Source organism: Ranitomeya imitator, chromosome 3 (genome assembly GCF_032444005.1).
Source record: "Ranitomeya imitator isolate aRanImi1 chromosome 3, aRanImi1.pri, whole genome shotgun sequence".
Taxonomy (NCBI): domain Eukaryota; kingdom Metazoa; phylum Chordata; class Amphibia; order Anura; family Dendrobatidae; genus Ranitomeya; species Ranitomeya imitator.
In genome coordinates this window covers 422,876,799-422,901,892 of record NC_091284.1, presented here as the reverse complement: position 1 = coordinate 422,901,892, position 25,094 = coordinate 422,876,799, and the positions used below count along the sequence as shown (strand labels likewise).

The 25,094-nt window shown below is 39.5% G+C and overlaps 1 protein-coding gene and 1 long non-coding RNA gene across 6 annotated transcripts in view; one reads left to right on the top strand and one right to left on the bottom strand.

Moving 5' to 3' along the window:
• The window catches only part of LOC138670147 (uncharacterized), an 81,987-nt gene extending 57,778 nt beyond the window's left edge, over positions 1-24,209 (bottom strand). The window contains exon 1 of the long non-coding RNA XR_011319305.1: positions 24,165-24,209. This is a non-coding gene — a long non-coding RNA (uncharacterized lncRNA). The remainder of the gene's footprint in view (positions 1-24,164) is intronic.
• BCAS3 (BCAS3 microtubule associated cell migration factor) overlaps positions 1-25,094 on the top strand; it is a 1,718,074-nt gene that overhangs the window by 1,477,163 nt on the left and 215,817 nt on the right. The gene's annotated exons all lie outside the window — the stretch shown is intronic.

The following is a 25,094-nucleotide window of genomic DNA, read 5'->3' as shown; positions in this document are numbered from 1 at the left end:
TTGACAATTCACATTAATTAAGCCGCCGGGAATGTTGGAATGTAAAATATGCTCCCTGCTGAGTTTAAATTGGCTTCTTACTTCTATATTTTTGAGAAAGAACTTGATGATTCCAAAGAAGGAAAAGGTGTTTGTTGATGTTCTAATTCAGTGACAATCCAGGAAAAGTTCCAAGTATCACTTTCTGGAGAACAGACAAGAACATCTGTAGGAAATCAGTTCAGAGTTAAATAAGGTTTTCACCATCATTCTTAGCTTGAAAATAATTCTTGAAGGATCTATGTCACCTTGTTTTAGGGTTATTCAGGACTAAATTCACTAGGGTCTCCAGGGCATTATGATATATAATGATAAATAAAAGAACATTGTTTTAGAAATACATTACTGCACTTCAGTATTTAGGGTCATAAGATGGTCAAAACTATTTTAACTAATGAACATTTAAATAAAGTAAATATTTTATATATTGAGATCACCATACAAAATTTGTCATTTATTTTAGCATATTATTTCTTATTTATTTTAGAATTTAAGCTGTGATTTTGCAGAGTACACTTTATGAGTCAATAGATAAATTAAAGGGATTCATTCCTTGAAAAACAAATCCCTCTCTACAGAGTGCCACAAAGGCAATTGCAGTGCCTTGCGAAAGTATTCGGCTCCCTGGAACTTTTCAACCTTTTCCCACATATCATGCTTCAAACATAAAGATACCAAATGTAAATTTTTGGTGAAGAATGAACAACAAGTGGAACACAATCGTGAAGTTGAACAAAATTTATTGGTTGTTTTAAATTTTTGTGGAAATTCAAAAACTGAAAAGTGGGGCGTGCAATATTATTCGGCCCCTTTACTTTCAGTGCAGCAAACTCACTCCGAAAGTTCATTGTGGATCTCTGAATGATCCAATGTTGTCCTAAATGCCTAGTGATGATAAATATAATCCACCCGTGTGTAAACAAGTCTCCGTAAAAATGCACCTGCTCTGTGATAGTCTCAGGGTTCTGTTTGAAGCACAGAGAGCATCATGAAGACCAAGGAACACAACAGACAGGTCCGTGATACTGTTACGGAGAAGTTTAAAGCCGGATTTGGATACAAAATGATTTCCAAAACTTTAAACATCCCAAGGAGCACTGTGCAAGCGATCACATTGAAATGGAAGGAGCATCATACCACTGCAAATCTACCAAGACCCGGCCGTCCCTCTAAACTTTCATCTCAAACAAGGAGAAGACTGATCAGAGATGCAGCCAAGAGGCCCATGATCACTCTGGATGAACTGCAGAGATCTACAGCTAAGGTGGTACAGTCTGTCCATAGGTCAACAATCAGTCGTACACTGCACAAATCTGGCCTTTATGGGAGAGTGGCAAAAAGAAAGCCAAAGATATCCATAAAAAGTGTTGTTTAAAGTTTACAACAAGCCACCTGGGAGACATACCAAACATGTGAAAGAAGGTGCTCTGGTCAAACTTTTTTGCAACAATGCCAAACGATATGTTTGGCGTAAAGGCAACACAGCTCATCACCCTGAACACACCATCCCCACTGTCAAACATGGTGGTGGCAGCATCACGGTTTGGGCCTGCTTTTCTTCAGCAGGGACAGGGAAGATGGTTAAAATTGATGGGAAGATGGATGGAGCCAAAGATAGGACCATTCTTGAAGAAAACCTGTTGAAGTCTGCAAAATACCTGAGACTGGGACGGAGATTTGTCTTCCAACAAGACAATGATTTCAAACATAAAGCAAAATATACAATGGAATGGTTCACAAATAAACATATCCAGGTGTTAGAATGGCCAAGTCAAAGTCCAGACCTCAATCCAATCGAGAATCTGTGGAAAGAGCTAAAAACTGCTGTTCACAAACAATCTCCATCAAACCTCACTGAGCTTGAGCTGTTTGCCAAGGAAGAATGGGCAAGAATTTCAGTCTCTCGATGTACAAAACAGATAGAGACATACCCCAATTGCAGCAAACGGTGGCGCAACAAATTATTAAGTTACAGGGGCCGAATAATATTGCACACCACACATTTCAGTTTTTAATTTCCACAAAAATGTAAAATAACCAATACATTTCATTCAACTTCACAATTGTGTTCCACTTGTTGTTGATTCTTCACCAAATTTACATTTGGTGTCTTTGTTTGAAGCATGATATGTGGGAATGGGTTGAAAATATATATAGAGAGAGAGCGCGATAAATACGACCCTAATTCGAAAAAAGTTGTCCCACTGTGTAAAAAGTAAAGAACACAAGACTGCCATGGTTTGGAAATATCTCATAGCCATATTTTATTCACAATAGAACATAGAAGACATCAGAAGTTGAAATTTAGACATTTTTCTTTTTCATTTGAAAAAAATTCACTCATTTAGAAATTGATGGCAGCAACTGCATATGTATATCTGGGATATATAAAACACCTTTTAGTCTGGAATTTATTAAAATTGGCTTTAATTTTTATTTAGTTTTGGTGCCTAATTGTCAGAGTCCTTGATGAGCCTTCAGTAGCAGTTGCATATTTCAAAGTACTATTTCTTGGCTTTGTGCACAGGAAAGAACGTTTCAAACATGTTGATCAATAGCACAGGGAAGAGTCTGTTTTCTATCAGTGATTCTTTACTAGCTTATTTAACAGAGTTTTACAATAAAAGAATCAAATCTGCAAACCCCTCACCCACCTCCTTTATTACTTGGCATTAGATGTGACTATTCTTCTCATATCTGTTTTCATTTTGATTAATATTTTCTATGATAATGTATCACAAATCATTTAGCAGCAGTATAATCATTTACACTGATTGTAACGTGTTTTTAACTGAGTTTTTGTGATTTTTTTTTCGACATTTTTCTTATCTATTCTCATAATAATCTTTTGCAAAATATATGACATGTAATGTGCTGTCATATTGCCTAAAACTCTACTTTTAACGCTTCCTAACATATGGAAATATTTTGGGTAGATTTTATGTTGTTTAATTTGTATTTTTTTTTACACTGTACCCATTGTACAACACACCAGTAGTTTACCTGGCTATGTAAATTTTAAGTATTGAAATGAAATGCATAAATGATATAGAAGTAAATTAAATGTGACTTGGATTATTAGTGTTAGTAAAGTTTCTTCTGACTTAATTTTGCTGGTATTAGAGCACATAAATCACGTAATATTTAACCCTTACATGATTTGATGTACATATACATCAAAAGTCATGTCCCTGACTTTGATATGGGCTCGCACACTCAGCAGTCCTCTTTCCCCTCACATGATGGCTGACTTAATCAGCCATCCTGTGCTTTTAACATCCCTGCTTTGAGCAGAGCTCCTCCCGCTGCTATTAATCTGTTAAATCCCATTGTCAGTCTCTTGACAAGGCATTTAACAGACCCCGGCAGGGGTCACATTGTTCTGTTCTCCCAAAGGTGCATCCATGACGTGATCGTGGGGCATGGATGGTTTGCTATGACAACCGTGGGTCTGCTGTTGACCCCTGTGCCTGTAATTATGATCCTCCTGTGAAAGCCAGCCTATCAGGAGGCACATAGAGGCAATATTATTCTCTGTGTGTTATAATAATAATATTAATAATTAACGCCCCATTGTACATCCTAAAAATAATGATAACCCCCTGTGACTCATAATAATTCCCCCTAAATTAACGATGAAAATAATATACCCTCCTAAACTAATGATGATAATAATATCCCCCTAAACTAATGCTGATAATAATAATATCCCCCTAAACTAATGATAATAATAATATCCCTCTAAACTAATGATGATAATAATAATGCCACCTGGGGCTAATAATAATAAAAATGTCCAACATGCCTCATTATAATAATGAGATCTCCCATTTTGCCTCATAGTAATGATCTCCCTCATTTTGCCTCCTTTTAATAATGCCCCAGTAGTGCCTCCTAAATAGTTACACCTTTGTGCCTTCCTTTAAATAATATCCCGTTATTCCACTTTATAGTAATAAAAAAATATCCGCCTGTATCTGTTAAAGAGCAAAAAGAAAATAATACTCACTTCACCCAAGCAGTATCTGGGCGGGCGTAGATGTAGCAATATAATAATGTTATCACATGTCTAATGACAGCCTCTTACGGGCCACTGGGTGGAAGCAGCCTGTGACCTGGCTGAGTAAGTGACAGAGCAGGGAGCCAAAGTTACTAAGGGATCAAATAAAAACTGATAGAAATTGGATGTCTTCTGTTTTTATCTGATTATTACAGATCCAAATACACTAAATTGGCCAATGTTCATCTGCAAAATGACTGGGAATAGGATATACTCTAACTAAAACAGATTTTGAATGCAGATAAGTTTAAAAAACAGATGGGTGAATGGTTCCGTTAAACTCTATGGGTCACTGTTTGTTTTAAAAATGAACATAGAAACTAGTGCATGCATGCATATTAGTGATCAGGTGGGTCAGACTGCAGAAACCTCTTCAATCACATATTAATAAGGTGTCCCAATGATATGCAAACGACCATTGAAAATCATTATCATTTTTTGTTATTTATGTTATTTCACTTCTTTGTTTCTGTCAGGCAGATTTTTTTTTTACAGTATTGCTAGATATAGATACTTTCTGAAAAGACACTTCCAACCAAACAGATAATACTTCTTTTGAGAATGATTGCTTTGGTGAAGATGCAGGATTATGTTTCTATAAGGAGGGTGTATATCTCAGGCTAAATATTAAAAATCTGTAATCCCAGACTTTCAAGTTTGCAGGATTACAAGAATCTGTTACTTGTTGTTTTATTGATATACATTGTGTTTGGTTGCTATTTTCAGTGTCTCATGTAAGCCAAATACATATCTATGCTTATATAGTAATGTCCCCCATCCTGTGCTTCTTCCTGGTATATATGTCCCTCATTCTGGCTCCATCCTGATGTGTGTATATCTATCTATATAATCGTCTAAGGGTCACTTCCGTCTGTTTGTCTGTCTGTCTGTCACGGAAATCCCTCGTCGCTGATTGGTCGCGGCTGGCCAAGCCGTGACCAATCAGTGACGGGCACAGTCCGGCCACATATTCGCCCTTCCCTACTCCCCTCCAGTCAGTGCCCCCTCCCTACTCTCGCGAGACCACTACATCATCACGGGTTATTGCCGCAAGGCATTACTGGGAACGGACCATTGCGAGGAGCATCGCTAAAGGCCTGGGCTGGATTCGGGGGCCACCGGAAGGTGAGTATAAAACTATTTTTTATTTTAATTCTTTTTTTAACAGGGATATGGTGCCCACATTGCTATATACTACATGGGCTGTGTTATATACTGCGTGGGCTGTGTTATATACTGCGTGGGCTGTGTTATATACTGCGTGGGCTGTGTTATATACTGCGTTGGCTGTGTTATATACTATGCCACTGTGCTATATACTACGTGGGCTGTGCTATATACTACGTGGCTGTGTAATCTACTACGTGGCTGTGCTATACTACATGGCTGTTATATACTGCATGGGTTGTGCTATGTACTACGTGGGCTGTGGTATATACTGCATGGGCTATGTTATATCCTGCGTGGGCTGTGCTATATACTATATAGGCTGTGCTATATACTACGTGGGCTGTGTTATATAATGCGTGGGCTGTGCTATATGCTACGTGACTGCAATATACTACGTGGCTGTGCAATATGCTACGTGGCTGTGCTATATACTACGTGGCTGTGCAATATCCCATGTGGCTGTGCAATATAAAGTACATGGGCTGTGCTATATACTATGTGGCTGTGCTATATAATACGTGGCTGTGCTATATACTACGTGGCTGTTATATATACAGCCTACAAAAAACGCACCAAAGGGATCCGAATAATAAAACCATTCATTTTATTAGAAATATATTGTAAAATACTATAGTACAAACAACGGGATTCAATGATAGAGACAACTACTAGGTGGAACCACAAGTCAAAGGCAATCTGACATAACGGTTATATTAGCACCGTACCAAAATGAGTACTAGTATACCTGAACATATCAAATGCTGACCAAACAATGTGCACACAAGTAAACTGGTCAAAAGTATCCAGTGGTAAGCATATAAAGAACAGGGAGGGAGATGATACTATATAAACAGCGGTGGCTGTTATATACTACGAAGCTGTGCTATATACTACGTGGCTGTGCTATATACTACGTGGCTGTGCTATATACTACGTAAGCTGTGTTATATGCTACGTGGGCTGTGAGACTCTTTCGCCCGGGGCCCTCAAAAACCTGGAGCTCGCCCTGGCTTCACTGATTGGTTGCGCCTTGCCGACCGCGAACGATCACCGACAGATGCAGTCCGGCCGCGAATTGGCTCTGGATTTGAACTACGTTTCACTAATTGGTCGCGCCCGGCCGATTCCTGTGTATTCATTGCATTATTCTGAAATCTTCATGAATAAACTACATACATATTCTAGAATACCTGATGCGTTAGAATCGGTACACCATCATATATATATATATATATAAATATATATATATATATATATATATATATATACAGTACAGACCAAAAGTTTGGACACATTTTCTCCTTTAAAGATTTTTTTTGTATTTTCATGACTATGAAAATTGTTCATTTACACTGAAGGCATCAAAACTATGAATTAACACATGTGGAATTGTATACTTAACAAAAAAATATGAAACAACTGAAATTATGTCTTATGTTCTAGGTTTTTTAAAGTAGCCGCCTTTTCCTTTGATGACTGCTTTGCACACTCTTGGCATTCTCTTGATGAGCTTCAAGAGGTAGTCACCGGGAATGGTCTTCCAACAATCTTGAAGGAGTTCCCAGAGATGCTTAGCACTTGTTGGCTCTTTTGCCTTCACTCTACGGTCCAACTCACCCCAAACCATCTCAATTGGGTTCAGGTCTGGTGACTATGGAGGCCAGGTCATCTGGTGTAGCACCCCATCAATCTCCTTCTTGGTGAAATAGCACTTACACAGCCTGGAGGTGTGTTTGGGGTCATTGTCCTGTTGAAAAATAAATGATGGTCCAACTAAGCGCAAACCGGATGGAATAGCATGCAGCTCCAAGATGCTGTGGTAGCCATGCTGGTTCAGTATGCCTTCAATTTTGAATAAATCCCCAGCAGTGTCACCAGCAAAGCACCCCCACACCATCACACCTGCTCCTCCATGCTTCACGGTGGGAACCAGGCATGTAGAGTCCATCCGTTCACCTTTTCTGCATCGCACAAAGACAGGGTGGTTGGAACCAAAGATCTCAAATTTGGACTCATCAGACCAAAGCACAGATTTCCACTGGTCTAATGTCCATTCCTTGTGTTCTTTAGCCCAAACAAGTCTCTTCTGCTTGTTGCCTGTCCTTAGCAGTGGTTTCCTAGCAGCTATTTTACCATGAAGGCCTGCTGCACAAAGTCTCCTCTTAACAGTGACATTGACCTGGTCTCTAATCTGAGCTGCTGTTAACCTGCAATTTGTGAGGCTGGTGACTCGGATAAACTTATCCTCAGAAGCAGAGATGACTCTTGGTCTTCCTTTCCTGGGGCAGTCCTCATATGAGCCAATTTCTTTGTAGCACGTGATGGATTTTGCCACTGTACTTGGGGACACTTTCAAAGTTTTCCCAATTTTTCGGACTGACTGACCTTCATTTCTTAAAGTAATGATGGCCACTCGTTTTTCTTTACTCAGCTGCTTTTTTATGCCATAATACAAATTCTAACAGTCTATTCAGTAGGACTATCAGCTGTGTACCCACCAAACTTCTGCACAACACAACTGATGGTCCCAACCCCATTTATAAGACAAGAAATCCCACTTATTAAACCTGTCAGGGCACACCTGTGAAGTGAAAACCATTCCCGGTGACTACCTGTTGAAGCTCATCAAGAGAATGCCAAGAGTGTGCAAAGCAGTCATCAAAGCAAAAGGTGGATACTTTGAAGAACCTAGAATATAAGACATAATTTCATTTGTTTCACACTTTTTTTGTTAAGTATATAATTCCACATGTGTTAATTCTTAGCTTTGATGCCTTCAGTGTGAATGTACAATTTTCATAGTCATGAAAATACAGAAAAATCTTTAAATGAGAAGATGTGTCCAAACTTTTGGTCTGTACTGTATATATACACTGCTCAAAAAATAAGAGAAACACATTATTACTCCATAACACCAAGTCAATCACACTTCTGTGAAATACGCCTGCCAGTTATGAAGCAACAATGATTGTGAATCAATTGCTCCTGCAGTTGTGCAAATGGAACAGACAACAGGTATAAATGGTAGGCAATTAGCAAGACACCCCCCATAAAGGAGTGATTCTGCAGGGTGTGACCACAAATTAGTTCTTTGTTCTCACCCTTTTTGGCTGCTGTTTTGGTAACTTTTGCATTTTGTTATTGCTCTCACCCCTGGAGGTACAGTATACAACCCACAGAAGTTGTTCACGTAGTGCAGCTCAGCCAGTATGGCACATCAATGCTAGCTGTGGCAAGAAGGGTAGCTATGTATGTCAGCACAGTGTACAGAGCATGGAGCAGATACCAGGACACAGGCCAGTACACCAGTAGACGTGGAGAGGGCCGTAGGAGGGCAACAGTCCAGCAGCAAGACCACTATTTTCTCCTTTATGCAAGAAGAAACAGGAGGAGCCATGCCAGAGCCCTACAAAATTTCCTCCAGCAGGCTACTATTATCCATGTGTCTGCTCAAACTGTCAGAAACAGATTCCATGAGGGTGGTATGGGGACCCGACATCCACAAGTGGCAGTCATATTACCTCTGGCTAGCACATGGAGAGCTGTGCAGCCTTCCAAAAAAATGCCTCCCCACACCATTACTGACCCACTACCAAATCAATCATGCTGGAGGATGTTGCAGGCAGCGGAAAGTTCTCCACAGTGTTTCCAGACTTTGTCACGTTTGTCACATGTGCTCAATGTGAACAGCTGTCATCCGTGAATAGCACAGGCCGCTAATTTTGAATCTGCCAATTTTGGTTTTCTCTGGCAAATGCCAATTTCCCTGCATGATGTTGGGCTGTGAGCACAACACCCACTTATGGATGTCAGGCCCTTGTACCACTCTCATAGAGTCTGTTTATGATAGTTTGAGCAGACACATTAATGGCCTGCTGGAGGTCATTTTTCAAGGCTCTGTTCGTCCTTGCACACAGGAGGAGGTAGTGGTCCTGCTGCTGGCTTCTTGCCCTCCTACGACCCCCTCCACATCTCCTGGTGTACTGGCCTGTCTCCTGGTATCTGCTCCATGCTCTGGACACTGTGCTGACATATACTGCTATCCTTCTTGGCACAGCTCACATTGATGTGCCATCTTGGATGAGCTGCACTACTTGAGCAACTTTTGTGGGTATTTTTAAGCAAGGACAAATAACTGAATCCAACCTTCAATCTGTAACTCTCAGCTGATTGGAAGAATATTAATAAAACTTAACCTTTAATCTATTAATGAAAAACTATAAAGTGCGAAACAAGTGCAAAAAAGTGCTTGTGCTAAGACCGAGCGTTCAAACAATGCCTTTTCGGAGTGCCCAGGATCTTGCTGAATGATGAATGTTTCTACTCCCGATGATTCAAAAGATGAAATGCGTCAGTAGACATCAGTTTCTGCTAGGATGAGACGGCGTGGTAATATTGAAAATGGCCGGTTATGAGACCCTGAGCACTCTGAAAAGGCACCGTTTGAACGCTCTGTCTTATGGATGAGTATAAATGGGTTTCTTTTTATTAATGCTTTTCTAAGTCACTTATTGAACATATGCCAGTACGGACAGTCCCTGAGGGGAGGCATATATGTATTCTGGTGAAATCTTTGGGCAAAATATTATGCCCAAAGCATAGAAGCAAGAAGACCATGGAGAAATCACCAACCACACAACTGAAGAACCGATATCAAATCTTTGTAGAGGATGAAGATGGCACACCTAAGAATGAAGCAATACCAGCAAGCAAAAAAGAAAAGGGCACACAGCAACAAGTGACAGCAAAAAGTACAGCCAAGAAGCAACGAAGAGTGGTGGTGGTGGGAGACTCACTACTGAGAGGCACCGAAGCAGCCATCTGCAGACCGGACATAACTGCAAGAGAAGTATGCTGCCTTCCAGGTGCGATGATCAAGGATGTGACCGATAGGATACCAAAGCTCTTCAGCTCCAAGGACGTCCACCCATTTCTTCTGATACATGTTGGCACCAATGACACGGCAAGGAAGGACCTACCGACAATCTGCAAGGACTTTGAAGAGTTGGGGAAGAAAGTAAAGGAACTGGATGCACAGGTAGTTTTTTCTTCTATCCTTCCAGTAGACGGGCATGGCACCAGGAGATGGAACAGGATCCTTGATGCAAACAACTGGCTAAGACGATGGTGCAGACAACAAGGATTTGGATTCCTGGACCACGGTGTGAATTACTGGTATGATGGACTCCTCGCCAGAGACGGACTACACCTCAACAAACCTGGGAAACACACATTCGCCAGAAGACTCGCTACACTCATCAGGAGGGCGTTAAACTAGAAGAAGAGGGGACGGGAAGAAAAACATTAGACTCGAACAAAGACGACCCAGGAAAACATACTCAGAAGGGAGGTAAGAACATTTCTAAAACAATCCACAGTGAGGAGATTGGAACAAAACAAAATCCTCTAAACTGCATGCTCGCAAACGCCAGAAGCCTGACAAACAAGATGGAAGAACTAGAAGCAGAAATATCTACAGGTAACTTTGACATAGTGGGAATAACCGAGACATGGTTAGATGAAAGCTATGACTGGGCAGTTAACTTACAGGGTTACAGTCTGTTTAGAAAGGATCGTAAAAATCGGAGAGGAGGAGGGGTTTGTCTCTATGTAAAGTCTTGTCTAAAGTCCACTTTAAGGGAGGATATTAGCGAAGGGAATGAGGATGTCGAGTCCATATGGGTTGAAATTCATGGAGGGAAAAATGGTAACAAAATTCTCATTGGGGTCTGTTACAAACCCCCAAATATAACAGAAAGCATGGAAAGTCTACTTCTAAAGCAGATAGATGAAGCTGCAACCCATAATGAGGTCCTGGTTATGGGGGACTTTAACTACCCGGATATTAACTGGGAAACAGAAACCTGTGAAACCCATAAAGGCAACAGGTTTTTGCTAATAACCAAGAAAAATTATCTTTCACAATTGGTGCAGAATCCAACCAGAGGAGCAGCACTTTTAGACCTAATACTATCTAATAGACCTGACAGAATAACAAATCTGCAGGTGGTTGGGCATTTAGGAAATAGCGACCACAATATTGTGCAGTTTCACCTGTCTTTCACTAGGGGGACTTGTCAGGGAGTCACAAAAACATTGAACTTTAGGAAGGCAAAGTTTGAACAGCTTAGAGATGCCCTTAATCTGGTAGACTGGGACAATATCCTCAGAAATGAGAATACAGATAATAAATGGGAAATGTTTAAGAACATCCTAAATAGGCAGTGTAAGCGGTTTATACCTTGTGGGAATAAAAGGACTAGAAATAGGAAAAACCCAATGTGGCTAAACAAAGAAGTAAGACAGGCAATTAACAGTAAAAAGAAAGCATTTGCACTACTAAAGCAGGATGGCACCATTGAAGCTCTAAAAAACTATAGGGAGAAAAATACTTTATCTAAAAAACTAATTAAAGCTGCCAAAAAGGAAACAGAGAAGCACATTGCTAAGGAGAGTAAAACTAATCCCAAACTGTTCTTCAACTATATCAATAGTAAAAGAATAAAAACTGAAAATGTAGGCCCCTTAAAAAATAGTGAGGAAAGAATGGTTGTAGATGACGAGGAAAAAGCTAACATATTAAACACCTTCTTCTCCACGGTATTCACGGTGGAAAATGAAATGCTAGGTGAAATCCCAAGAAACAATGAAAACCCTATATTAAGGGTCACCAATCTAACCCAAGAAGAGGTGCGAAACCGGCTAAATAAGATTAAAATAGATAAATCTCCGGGTCCGGATGGCATACACCCACGAGTACTAAGAGAACTAAGTAATGTAATAGATAAACCATTATTTCTTATTTTTAGTGACTCTATAGCGACAGGGTCTGTTCCGCAGGACTGGCGCATAGCAAATGTGGTGCCAATATTCAAAAAGGGCTCTAAAAGTGAACCTGGAAATTATAGGCCAGTAAGTCTAACCTCTATTGTTGGTAAAATATTTGAAGGGTTTCTGAGGGATGTTATTCTGGATTATCTCAATGAGAATAACTGTTTAACTCCATATCAGCATGGGTTTATGAGAAATCGCTCCTGTCAAACCAATCTAATCAGTTTTTATGAAGAGGTAAGCTATAGACTGGACCACGGTGAGTCATTGGACGTGGTATATCTCGATTTTTCCAAAGCGTTTGATACCGTGCCGCACAAGAGGTTGGTACACAAAATGAGAATGCTTGGTCTGGGGGAAAATGTGTGTAAATGGGTTAGTAACTGGCTTAGTGATAGAAAGCAGAGGGTGGTTATAAATGGTATAGTCTCTAACTGGGTCGCTGTGACCAGTGGGGTACCGCAGGGGTCAGTATTGGGACCTGTTCTCTTCAACATATTCATTAATGATCTGGTAGAAGGTTTACACAGTAAAATATCGATATTTGCAGATGATACAAAACTATGTAAAGCAGTTAATACAAGAGAAGATAGTATTCTGCTACAGATGGATCTGGATAAGTTGGAAACTTGGGCTGAAAGGTGGCAGATGAGGTTTAACAATGATAAATGTAAGGTTATACACATGGGAAGAGGGAATCAATATCACCATTACACACTGAACGGGAAACCACTGGGTAAATCTGACAGGGAGAAGGACTTGGGGATCCTAGTTAATGATAAACTTACCTGGAGCAGCCAGTGCCAGGCAGCAGCTGCCAAGGCAAACAGGATCATGGGGTGCATTAAAAGAGGTCTGGATACACATGATGAGAGCATTATACTGCCTCTGTACAAATCCCTAGTTAGACCGCACATGGAGTACTGTGTCCAGTTTTGGGCACCGGTGCTCAGGAAGGATATAATGGAACTAGAGAGAGTACAAAGGAGGGCAACAAAATTAATAAAGGGGATGGGAGAACTACAATACCCAGATAGATTAGCGAAATTAGGATTATTTAGTCTAGAAAAAAGACGACTGAGGGGCGATCTAATAACCATGTATAAGTATATAAGGGGACAATACAAATATCTCGCTGAGGATCTGTTTATACCAAGGAAGGTGACGGGCACAAGGGGGCATTCTTTGCGTCTGGAGGAGAGAAGGTTTTTCCACCAACATAGAAGAGGATTCTTTACTGTTAGGGCAGTGAGAATCTGGAATTGCTTGCCTGAGGAGGTGGTGATGGCGAACTCAGTCGAGGGGTTCAAGAGAGGCCTGGATGTCTTCCTGGAGCAGAACAATATTGTATCATACAATTATTAGGTTCTGTAGAAGGACGTAGATCTGGGCATTTATTATGATGGAATATAGGCTGAACTGGATGGACAAATGTCTTTTTTCGGCCTTACTAACTATGTTACTATGTTACTATGATATAGAGAGTCTTTGAGCTTGCTGCTATATTGTACTACTACACTTCTGCTATGATGATAGAGGGTATGTTGGCTAATTGCCAGGCTATCAGTAAATAGTATAACGTGTATAAGCCCTCGGTGTATGGTTGGATCGCAGTGAGCCCTTTTGTTTTAGGTGGGATTGGTTTTCTCCGTCCTCTCCCTCGGCATGTTATAGAAAAAGCTATAAATATACCTGTGGCTACTTTTCATTGTATAATTCTGACACGTGAGCATTCAATACATATAGGTCATAGACCTGTTTGAACTTGTATTAATCCCTCGATAATAGATGGTCAGCGTGACATTACCTGATAGCCGTAATATATTACCTCTGAAAGGCAGACACATGTTGTATGAGTATGTTGGGTCTGCTTTTACTTGCACTATGTGGTCTTAGCACAAGCACTTTTTTGCACTTGTTTTGCACTTTATAGTTTTTAATTAATAGATTAAAGGTTAAGTTTTATTGATATTCTTCCAATCAGCTGAGAGTTACAACTTTTGTGGGTAGTACAGTAGGCACTGCCTGATGCTACTGTACCTCTAGGGGTGATAGTAATGACAAAATGCAAAAGTGACTAAAATAACAGCCAAAAAGAATGAGAACAGAGAAATGGTCTGTGGTTACCACCTGCAGAACCATTGCTAATTACCTATATCATACAATTATTAGGTTCTGTAGAAGGACGTAGATCTGGGGATTTATTATGATGGAATATAGGCTGAACTGGATGGACAAATGTATTTTTTCGGCCTTACTAACTATATTACTATGTTACTATAATTTATACCTATTGTCTGTTCCACTTGCACAACAGTAGAATAAATTGATTCACAATCATTGTTGCTTCATAACTGGACAGGTTAATTTCACAGAAGTATGATTGACTTGGAGTTACATTGTGTTATTTAAGTGTTCCTTTTATTTTTTGGGGCAGTGTATATATATAAACCCAAGACAAAAAGCAAAATACATACCCTGCTGCAAGTAAATAAGTAAAAGCAATAGTGCATATAAACAACATTGGTTCCTTGTAAACACTGTTTTTAATCATAAAAAGTGTAAAAGCCATTCCACCAGCGTCAAGGTGTACCCAAATTCGGCATGGTATTAACCTCTAGTATTAAAACCTTACCATGCATCATAATGACATCTGAATAAGCACTGAGCAGGACTGGGTCCCGAACATGGACACACAGCAAATGGGAATCTCTTTAAATTTAATGTCGTGCTGAAATGAAGGGAGGCCACTCCTTAACTGCACTAAATGCAGAAACCTAAAATTAAACCAAAAAAATTAACTTGAGTATAAGTTGGTATGCATGCAAAACAGGAGCATATTCACATGGGCATAAGACAGACAAAACCCAAGACAAAACCAAAATACATATCCTGCTACAATATAAATAAAGCAATAGTGTATGTAAACAACATTGGTACTTAGTAAACACCATTTTTGATTAACAAAAGTGTAAAACCCATCCTACGAGCGTCAAGGTGAACCCAAATTTGGTATGGTCCTAACCGCTATTAAAACTTTACCATTATATATGTCTTCTATTTTGGTATGTATGTTCCCCATCCTGGCCCAATCTTGGTATCTATGACCTCTATCCTACTTTATATGTTGCTCATCCTGATATATATATGTTCCTGATCCTGGGCCCATCCTGGTATATATGTTCCCTATCCTTGGTCCATCCTAGTAGATATGTTCCTCATGCTGGTATGTATATTCCCTATCTTGGATCCATTCTGGTATATATCTTCCCCATCCTGGTATATATATCTCCATATTGGTATATATATTTTGTATATATCCGCCATTCTGGTATATATGTTCCTTATCCTGGGCCTGGGCCCCATTCTGGTATATATGTTCTCCATCCTGGTATATAAATCCCCCATCCTGGTATATATGTTCTCCATTTTGGGCCCCATCCTGGTATATATATATTGTATATACAGGTGCTTCTCATAAAATTAGAATATCATTAAAAAGTTAATTTATTTCAGTTCCTCAATGCAAAAAGTGAATATCATATATAGAATCATTACAAGCAGAGTGATCTATTTCAAGCGTTTTTTTCTGTTACTGTTGATGATTATGGCTTACAGCCAATGAAAACCCAAAAGTCATTATCTCAGTAAATTAGAATACTTTATAACACCAGCTTGAAAAATGATTTTAAAATCCGAAATGTTGGCCTACTGAAATGTATGCTCAGTAAATACACTCAATACTTGGTTGAGGCTCCTTTTGCATCAATTACTGCATGGAGGCGATCAGCCTGTGGCACTGCTGGGGTGTTATGGAAGCTAAGGTTGCTTTGATAGCAGCCCTCAGCTCATGTGCATTGTTGGGTCTGGAATCTCTCATCTTGGTCTTGACAATACAGCATAGATTCTCTATGGGGTTAAGGTCAGGCGAGTTTGCTGGCCAATCAAGCACAGTGATACTGTTGCTTTTATATAAGGTATTGGTACTTTTAGCAGTGTGGACAGGTACCAAGTCCTGCTGGAGAAGGAGTAGAGTAGAGAAGTGAATATTCATTTCTCTTAAGTAGCGGGCACATGTGATCTCACGGCCGCTACAGGAAGCTGGCTGCTGCAGCTGGCACTGTGCGCGCTATTACAGAAAAATAAATATTCACTGCCAACATAGTGAATATTCATTTCTGTGTAGCAGCAGGCACAGGAGTTAGCCACAGTAGCCGGCTCCTGCCTCATGTGACCCACTGCTTTGCCGCTGCTGCTCCCTCTCCATCTTCTGGACCCTCACTCGAGTATAAGCCAAGGGGGCGTTTTCAGCACCAAAAATGTGCTGAATAACTCAGCCTATTCTTGAATATATGTAATCAATGAATATTTCAATCGTCCCACAAGACCTCTCATGATTAATTTGTAAAAGTTCATAAATGGCCCATACAATAATTATGGTCAAAAGCTGTTTCGTGTAAACCCCCCACAAGAGGAAACTTCCTTCTTCTACAGAAGACTAGGTTTTTTTTTACTATAAGAACTATTAATCTGTGGAACAGTCTACCTCAGTAGCTGACCACAACAGGACTCATTGACAGTTTCAAACTAGGCTTAGATGCCTTAAAAAAATAACATTAAATACTTATGTACATATTTAAGATTCTTATTCTGAATGTTGTTAGGTGATCGACACTCGGGATCAGGAGTAAAGAAAATTTGCTCTTTTAGGGCAATCTAAATCATATAAAGTTAATCCACGGTTGAACATTATGGAAATGTGTTTTTCTTCAGCTGTACTAAGTAATCTCACCTGTCATCTTCATTTAGATGTATATTATACTCATCTTCGTATGTCCAAAGAGGTCATTGATTATTTTATATATAAAAAGCACCCAGATTTCAGCTTTTATTGATTCTAATACATCCTGTGTACTATCTCATCCTATAAATTGGAAATCATGAAACTCTTCCCAATGACTTATAGCTACAATAAGATCAACTTTCTAGTCGTCATCTGGCATCAAATGCAACAGTTGTAACCACAAATGCATTTTCCTAGACAATTGATTTAGCACACATACATGTCCGTCCACAGCACATGGCATAAGGTTGAAAGATCTTGACAGTGGCATTTCCTTTTACAATTATTGTTCTTTTGTAAGAGAAATAAAACGGGTCAGTGTGACTTTAGGCAAGTATAAACCAATGTTTGGAAATTTCGAAACGCTGAACAGTATCAGATGTTTTGATGAATATTCTTTCCTATGTTCCCATTTAGTACATTAAAAGCCCCAAATGCTCTTTAGATGGTGATGAATTAAAAACATGCAATTAAGAAATGCTAGAATAACAAATAAAGAGGTCATGAATGGAAATGTTGGCAGGGGATCCTAAGGACTTGCAGGAGTTCACTTGTTTGAAGAACAATACTACAAATCTCAAATCAAGCAGTAAAAGAATCATTTTAGTCTACAACAGTAATTGTAAAAGTACCTCTCTGAAAACCTGGATTTAAATTTCAGCTTGGAAATGACTCACTATGGTGCATGAAGATTAAAGGCCTACTTTACTCTGATTGAATTAAATATATTTAGAGTGTGCCGTAACTCAAAAACAACTAGCGGAAATATTCAATGGGAGAGGAAAGGTTCCTATAATGTGGTTTACTACTTTCTCCTAAGAGATATGGTGAACATTGATTTTTGTTTAGTTTTGGTGACAGGTATCCATCATTTTTGAGTGATGTTAAAGCAAATTGTTTTGGTCTAAACTCTCTTCTAGGTATAATAGGAGTTTATATCTTTAGGAGTGCCATGCTTGTCATTAATCTAAAGCTGGTATATGCATCTGAAGACAATGTATACCATATTTAAGGTTCATCAGTACACTGTCATAAAAGGAGGGTTTAATTCTACCTATAGGTGCTATTGAAAGTAAGACTTTCATACTGCTATTATTCAGTGTACCAGATTAACATTCTACTCCAATCAACAATCTAACCTACTGAGCAGATCCCGTTGGCCAGGTATACATTGAGACGCACTGCCTGGCGTCTAGCCCACAGTTTTCTAATAAGAACTTCATGCTCTGGGTACCAGCCATCATTAGTAAGGTGATTGCGGTGGCTGCAGAGCACACAATATCCTGACGGACACTTTCTATTGCTAGAAAGTTCTTTAGGCAACCTAATGCTCCTGTTGGCTCCTGACTCTCTTTTTTTGGGCCCCCTTTTTCACTGTCCTACTGCACAAGGAGTAGTGGTAATAGTAGTAAGTCTTTTCTCGGAAGGCAGTAAGTTCATTGCCCAGTAGCCTAGCAATTTAGAAACACTGCTGTTGCTGAAGGTCTGATGTGGGGAGCAAATTTAAAGGTCTGGTCTGGAGTCTATTGAGGCTGAGAACAACTGCAGAAATGAGAAGGGAAAAATGTCTCAGCAGCAAATTCTGCGACCATTAGAAGAAGGCACCATTGTGACCTTGCGTGGATAGAGAAGAAAGGTAAAGAGTTACTTTTACAATTAGAAAAAAAAAATCACCGCAAGTCAGACCTGGGCAAAGTGCAGCACGCGGGTCACATCGAACCCTCTAACTGTTCCATACTGGCACTCACACTAAGACAGCCAAAGGGCTGAAAACGTTGGTCCATGGGTCGCACCATGGAGATGCTCTCTTCCGCCCAGCATCATAATTTCACAGCTATCTGCAGCCTCAGGATACAGGTAGAAGTGAATATAAAAGTGGGGGAAGGAGCCACCGGCTCCTTCTTTCACCATCCAGCGTGTACGACTGGGATTGCGGACAGTATGACGTCATTCCATTACGTCTTCTGTGACAGTGGTATTCAAAAGTACAACTCGTCCTGCAAAGAAGAACAAGCCCTCTTCAGCTATATTGACAGAAATATAAAAAAGTTATGACTCTTGGACTAAAAGGAGGAAAGAACAAAAATGGAAAAATGGCCATGGCGTGAAGAAGTTATAGAGAATTCCAAATGTTTTATTTTATTCTTTTACAAATTTCATGCAATAAAGACCACTCATATTAGCAGAAAACTATCTTGAGGTGGCTTAGTGGTTAGCACAGCAGCCTTGCAGCGCTGGAGTCCTGGGTTCTAATCCCACCTTGGACAACATCTGCAAAGAGTTTGTATGTTCTCCCCGTGTTTGCGTGGGTTTCCTCGGGGCGCTCCGGTTTCCTCCCACATTCCAAAGACATACTGATAGGGAATTTAGATTGTGAGCCCCATTGGGGACAGCGATGATAATGTCTGTAAAGCGCTGCGGAATATGTTAGCGCTATATAAAAATAAAGATTATTATTAATTATCATTAATGGATCGCCCATATTTTTCAATGGCATTTATTCAGAATTGAACCATAGCTGATACTTTTGATACATCTGGGCATTTCTGACACTGGAACTTCCATCTGATAAGCCATGAGCAGACATGAGTTAACGAGATGGTAACTTTATGTACGTGTTCTACTGAGCAGCACTTGTGCATTGTTTATCTATCTGGAAAGCTTGCAAACGCTTATAAAACAAGTGTTTAAATACAGTGTTCAAGTGCTACATGGGTGAGTGATTCCACTTTATTAGAATTCCAGTTCACTGACATCATCAAAGGTGTTACTTCCTAGAAGATGGTTTGTGTTAAATTGTTTTCATGTATTATCATTCCAGCAAAAATGTAACCCTTTATAACTTGTGAGTTTGATGGTTTTTGTCCGTTTCCCAAGAATTTAGAAATGTCTCGTAGGAGCTGGTTTAACGGTTTTGCTTGTTTGCAAGTTAGCCTTTCAATATATTGTGGTGACTTTTTCATGGCGGATAGAGCTTTGTATTTATATAGATGACAGGTCATTTTTCTCTTACTTGATCCCTGTGAAGCATGTAAGATTTGCCCCTGAAAAATGTTCTAGAAATAGATTTCTTTATTGTGTATGTATATATCTATCTATCTATCTATCTATCTATCTATCTATCTATCTATATATATATATAATGTAATGTGTGTGGGAGCTGATGTAAGAATATGTAAAGATGGATTTATAAAAGGGTTAAGGTATTTGGAAAAGGGAATCCAACAAACGTTAAAGTGAAATGTGATTTGTGTAATGTGTTGTTTCAATATGAGCCTATTTATGAGTTTAATGTCAAGTCCGTAATATATTGAAATTATCAATTAAGTTTTTTCTTGCGTGCATGAGAATAGGTACATATAGTCATATATTAAACATGCTGTTAAAAGTTAATCCTCCTTCCAGACCTCTTCTAGTGGAGTCTTGAGGAATGTTCAAATGCCTTAATGATGCCGATTCAAAGCCTGGACAATAAGGTGGAGCTTCACCACAAGATTAAGATTCCTCACGTTCACTCTTTGTTTTACTTAAGCTAAGGAGATTTGTGGAGCTGATGCTCCAGACAATACGCACAAGAGCTATGCTAACTTCATTTAGTACTTCTCATGGCACGGGTACACTCTTCTAGTGAATAGATGACTTAATAGAGACATGGTGGTCAAAATACTTTTTTTTTTAAAACATTCTCTCTAACCTGTTGACTAAAGATGTTCGCTCTCAGCAGTTCACCTACTCTCCATTTTACTCAGACAATTGGTAGCAGTTTAAGAGAAATAAATGATAGAGTAGGAGTGTGCCAATGGAGAAGACTATATAAGGAGCATTAATAAATATCATACACAATTGCCATATAATTATGTTGATTCCATTTTAGTTAATTTGTAGACTGTGAGCGTTATCACCAGTATTCTGGAGTAAAAATGTTTGTATTATGGCGCAACTGTTCATAGTAACATAGTAACATAGTAACATAGTTAGTAAGGCCGAAAAAAGACATTTGTCCATCCAGTTCAGCCTATATTCCATCATAATAAATACCCAGATCTACGTCCTTCTACAGAACCTAATAATTGTATGATACAATATTGTTCTGCTCCAGGAAGACATCCAGGCCTCTCTTGAACCCCTCGACTGAGTTCGCCATCACCACCTCCTCAGGCAAGCAATTCCAGATTCTCACTGCCCTAACAGTAAAGAATCCTCTTCTATGTTGGTGGAAAAACCTTCTCTCCTCCAGACGCAAAGAATGCCCCCTTGTGCCCGTCACCTTCCTTGGTATAAACAGATCCTCAGCGAGATATTTGTATTGTCCCCTTATATACTTATACATGGTTATTAGATCGCCCCTCAGTCGTCTTTTTTCTAGACTAAATAATCCTAATTTCGCTAATCTATCTGGGTATTGTAGTTCTCCCATCCCCTTTATTAATTTTGTTGCCCTCCTTTGTACTCTCTCTAGTTCCATTATATCCTTCCTGAGCACCGGTGCCCAAAACTGGACACAGTACTCCATGTGCGGTCTAACTAGGGATTTGTACAGAGGCAGTATAATGCTCTCATCATGTGTATCCAGACCTCTTTTAATGCACCCCATGATCCTGTTTGCCTTGGCAGCTGCTGCCTGGCACTGGCTGCTCCAGGTAAGTTTATCATTAACTAGGATCCCCAAGTCCTTCTCCCTGTCAGATTTACCCAGTGGTTTCCCGTTCAGTGTGTAATGGTGATATTGATTCCCTCTTCCCATGTGTATAACCTTACATTTATCATTGTTAAACCTCATCTGCCACCTTTCAGCCCAAGTTTCCAACTTATCCAGATCCATCTGTAGCAGAATACTATCTTCTCTTGTATTAACTGCTTTACATAGTTTTGTATCATCTGCAAATATCGATATTTTACTGTGTAAACCTTCTACCAGATCATTAATGAATATGTTGAAGAGAACAGGTCCCAATACTGACCCCTGCGGTACCCCACTGGTCACAGCGACCCAGTTAGAGACTATACCATTTATAACCACCCTCTGCTTTCTATCACTAAGCCAGTTACTAACCCATTTACACACATTTTCCCCCAGACCAAGCATTCTCATTTTGTGTACCAACCTCTTGTGCGGCACGGTATCAAACGCTTTGGAAAAGCACACTACAGCTCCGGCAAAGTGGGCAGAGCTGGGGTGGGGCGGCATGATGACCGCCGCTCATCTTACTCCAGCAGAGACTAGATTAGGATTTGTGGAGAGTCACACAGATAGGCATACATTATTCGTCCAACACTCCAGACCCATGAGGAGGCATACTTTTTCCATCTTGATAAATTAAGAACTAGAGTGAACGAATTTGCTCAGGTTCCCTCTTATTTGGCAAGCTAGAGCGCTTGCCAAAAAAGCTGCACAGGGAACCCGGCTTCCTGGATCGCACCTGCTGATCAGCTGATCGGCACCGCAGCTGCATGTGTTGCCGCTGTGTGACAGGCATGACACATGCATGGAGAGCCTGTTTGTTGTGACTGTCACACAGCCGCGACACATGCAGCTGCGGCACCGATCAGCTGATCAGCAGGTGCGATCCAGGAAGTCAGGTTCCCTCTGCAGCTTATTCGGCAAGCGCTATAGCTTGCCGGATTAGGGGTAACAGAAGCAAATTCCCTCATCTCTATTAAGAACATCTGACAACAGCACATCTCCTCAAGACCGGCATGAAAAAACTATGGATTTACTGTGATTGTTTAGATCATTCACTTTTTTGGAGGTCTTTCACTTTTTGTAAATTTTTTATTTTTAATACACCAATGTAATCCAAACCTGCTAATCTCTGTGGGATTGGTCAACCATATGTCTCACTTTCTTCCACCTACAGACATCATGGGACACAAAGAGCAGACTGTTAAAGCAGTTCTATCATCAGATTTAACAATACAAATGGCAAACACTATTAGATAAATCTCTTCGACCTGATGATACAGGTTTTCTTACTTTGAAATATGTGTATAATGTGTATAATTAATGTGTATAATCTTGATATTAAAATGAGCATTTTCTGAGCATTTTAAGAGGAGTTTTACTTTTTTGTCATCACTTACCATCAGAACATAGCGGCATCTTAAATGTACCAGTTGTCGAAGTTTAGGCCAAACTTAAAAATAACATGGTAATTAATGCATCTCTATATGCCTAAGTCAAGTATAACATGAAATTACAACAAAATGAAATAATTGTTTTGCTAAAGCAAATATTCTTAAAGCCATTGAACAGCCTGTACAACATTTCATCACTTCTGTCAAAACTACCATTATAGCCCTGCTTCAATAACAGGTGGCACCTGACAGTAGGAGAAGCTTACTGTAGTTTTATTGAACACCGTCCTGGAATGTGTTTCTACTTCATACGTGAATGTATTAATAATTATTCTTATCCTATATCTGCTCAATAGTTTAGAATTTTCAAGACTCACATATTGAAGTAGATACATGACGCTTAATGGTGAGAATAGAGTCGGATTATTTATTATGCTTTGCTGATATAGCGCTATCTTATTCCGCAGCGCTTTACAGACATTATAATCACTGTCCTGATTGGGGCTCACAATCTAAATTCCCTATCAGTATGTCTTTGGAGTGTGGTGGAAACCGGAGTACCTGGAGGAAACCCACGCAAACACGGGGAGAAAATACAAACTCCTTGCAGATGTTGTCTTTGGTGGGATTTGAACCCAAGACCCCAGTAGTGCTGTCTGACAATTTGGAGTACATTGCTTGTAAAGAGGTAATGTACAATATCCACTGTGATACTATACGTTGTGTTCTTGCGAGAATTTTCCATGCAGCAATTCTTACTAATGGTATAGCAACTGTAACTTTTCTAATAGATCATCACTTCCATGGAATCCTTTTAACACCAGCACTCCCTTGCCATCCACTTATCACACTGAAATTCTTCTTTCCTTCTGACATTTCCATAAAATAATATTGTATTTGTGTTCCAAAACCACAAGACATAACTTTCGAAAGCTCTAAGCAAATTAGTCCTGCAAACAGAACAGCATTAATGCTTAAGAATACTTATGCTTCATGGTAAAACGTATGGGAGTGTGTCATAGGATAGGGTAGTGCGGAAATTAGAAGAATGCTTTAAACAATTATGGAAGCGGAAATTGGATATCCATTCCTGAGATCAGTCTAAAAAATCACAGTATATTCCTTGTCCAGCTAGACTTAAATTACCTGCTTTGTAGAAAGCGTCTTGTATGGAATTATGCCTTCTCTTTCTGTTTGCCATTTAGCTTTGTACAAAGCCTCGCCTCTAGAATATGTAAGGAAAAATCTAAGCATCAAAAAAAAAAATCTGTTTTGAACTTGTTTCCGCTGAAAAAAAAAGAAAACCCCAGGGAGGAGACCCAGCAGAATAATATCAGAGGAAAAATTAGCCCGCATCCTGCAAGAACAGAACATCAGCAAGATGGATTCTGTTATTCATGTGTTAAACATATGTAGGTAATCCTCCTCCATTTAATTGCTATGAATCAGGGTTCTTGTCTGCTTTTTTGTCTTTTTGAAGAATCAGTCCTAATGGTATAAAGTGGTGTCTCCTCTGCACACGAGTAATTTGGAACTCACTCACTTGGGGGAAGACGGAGGGTAAATTGGCATGGCATTGCGTTTCAGCATGGTGAATGTGCTTTATAGTGACATTGGTTTATTGTTCTTTGTGACCGCGGCTCTTTACTTTATATGAAGTGTACTAAATGCTCGGAGATGAATCTTCTAAATAGGTTCTTATACATTGTTATGATAATGCCTCTAAATTTTTCTGGCCTTCGGTTCGTGGAGAAAAGAAATTAAAAGACACCTAAATACACATTTAATACGTTTGTCGTGAAATGTTAGATACCAATCACTCTTCTTTAATATCAATGGACATTAAACATGAGTTGTTTACTCAAAGCTTTCACCTTTAACGGGTTCTTGACCTTAAAATGCCCACTCTGCAAGTATAAAAGCCATCATTGTAATGGTAACAATGCCAGACAAACAGAAGCAGAAACCTTTTTATTTCAAATGCATTTTGTTCGCAGCTCATTTGATTTGTAAGTATTCACCATAGAAATGTAAAGTAGAAGGCCACAGCACATAAATAAGCCAGCCACTGAAAAT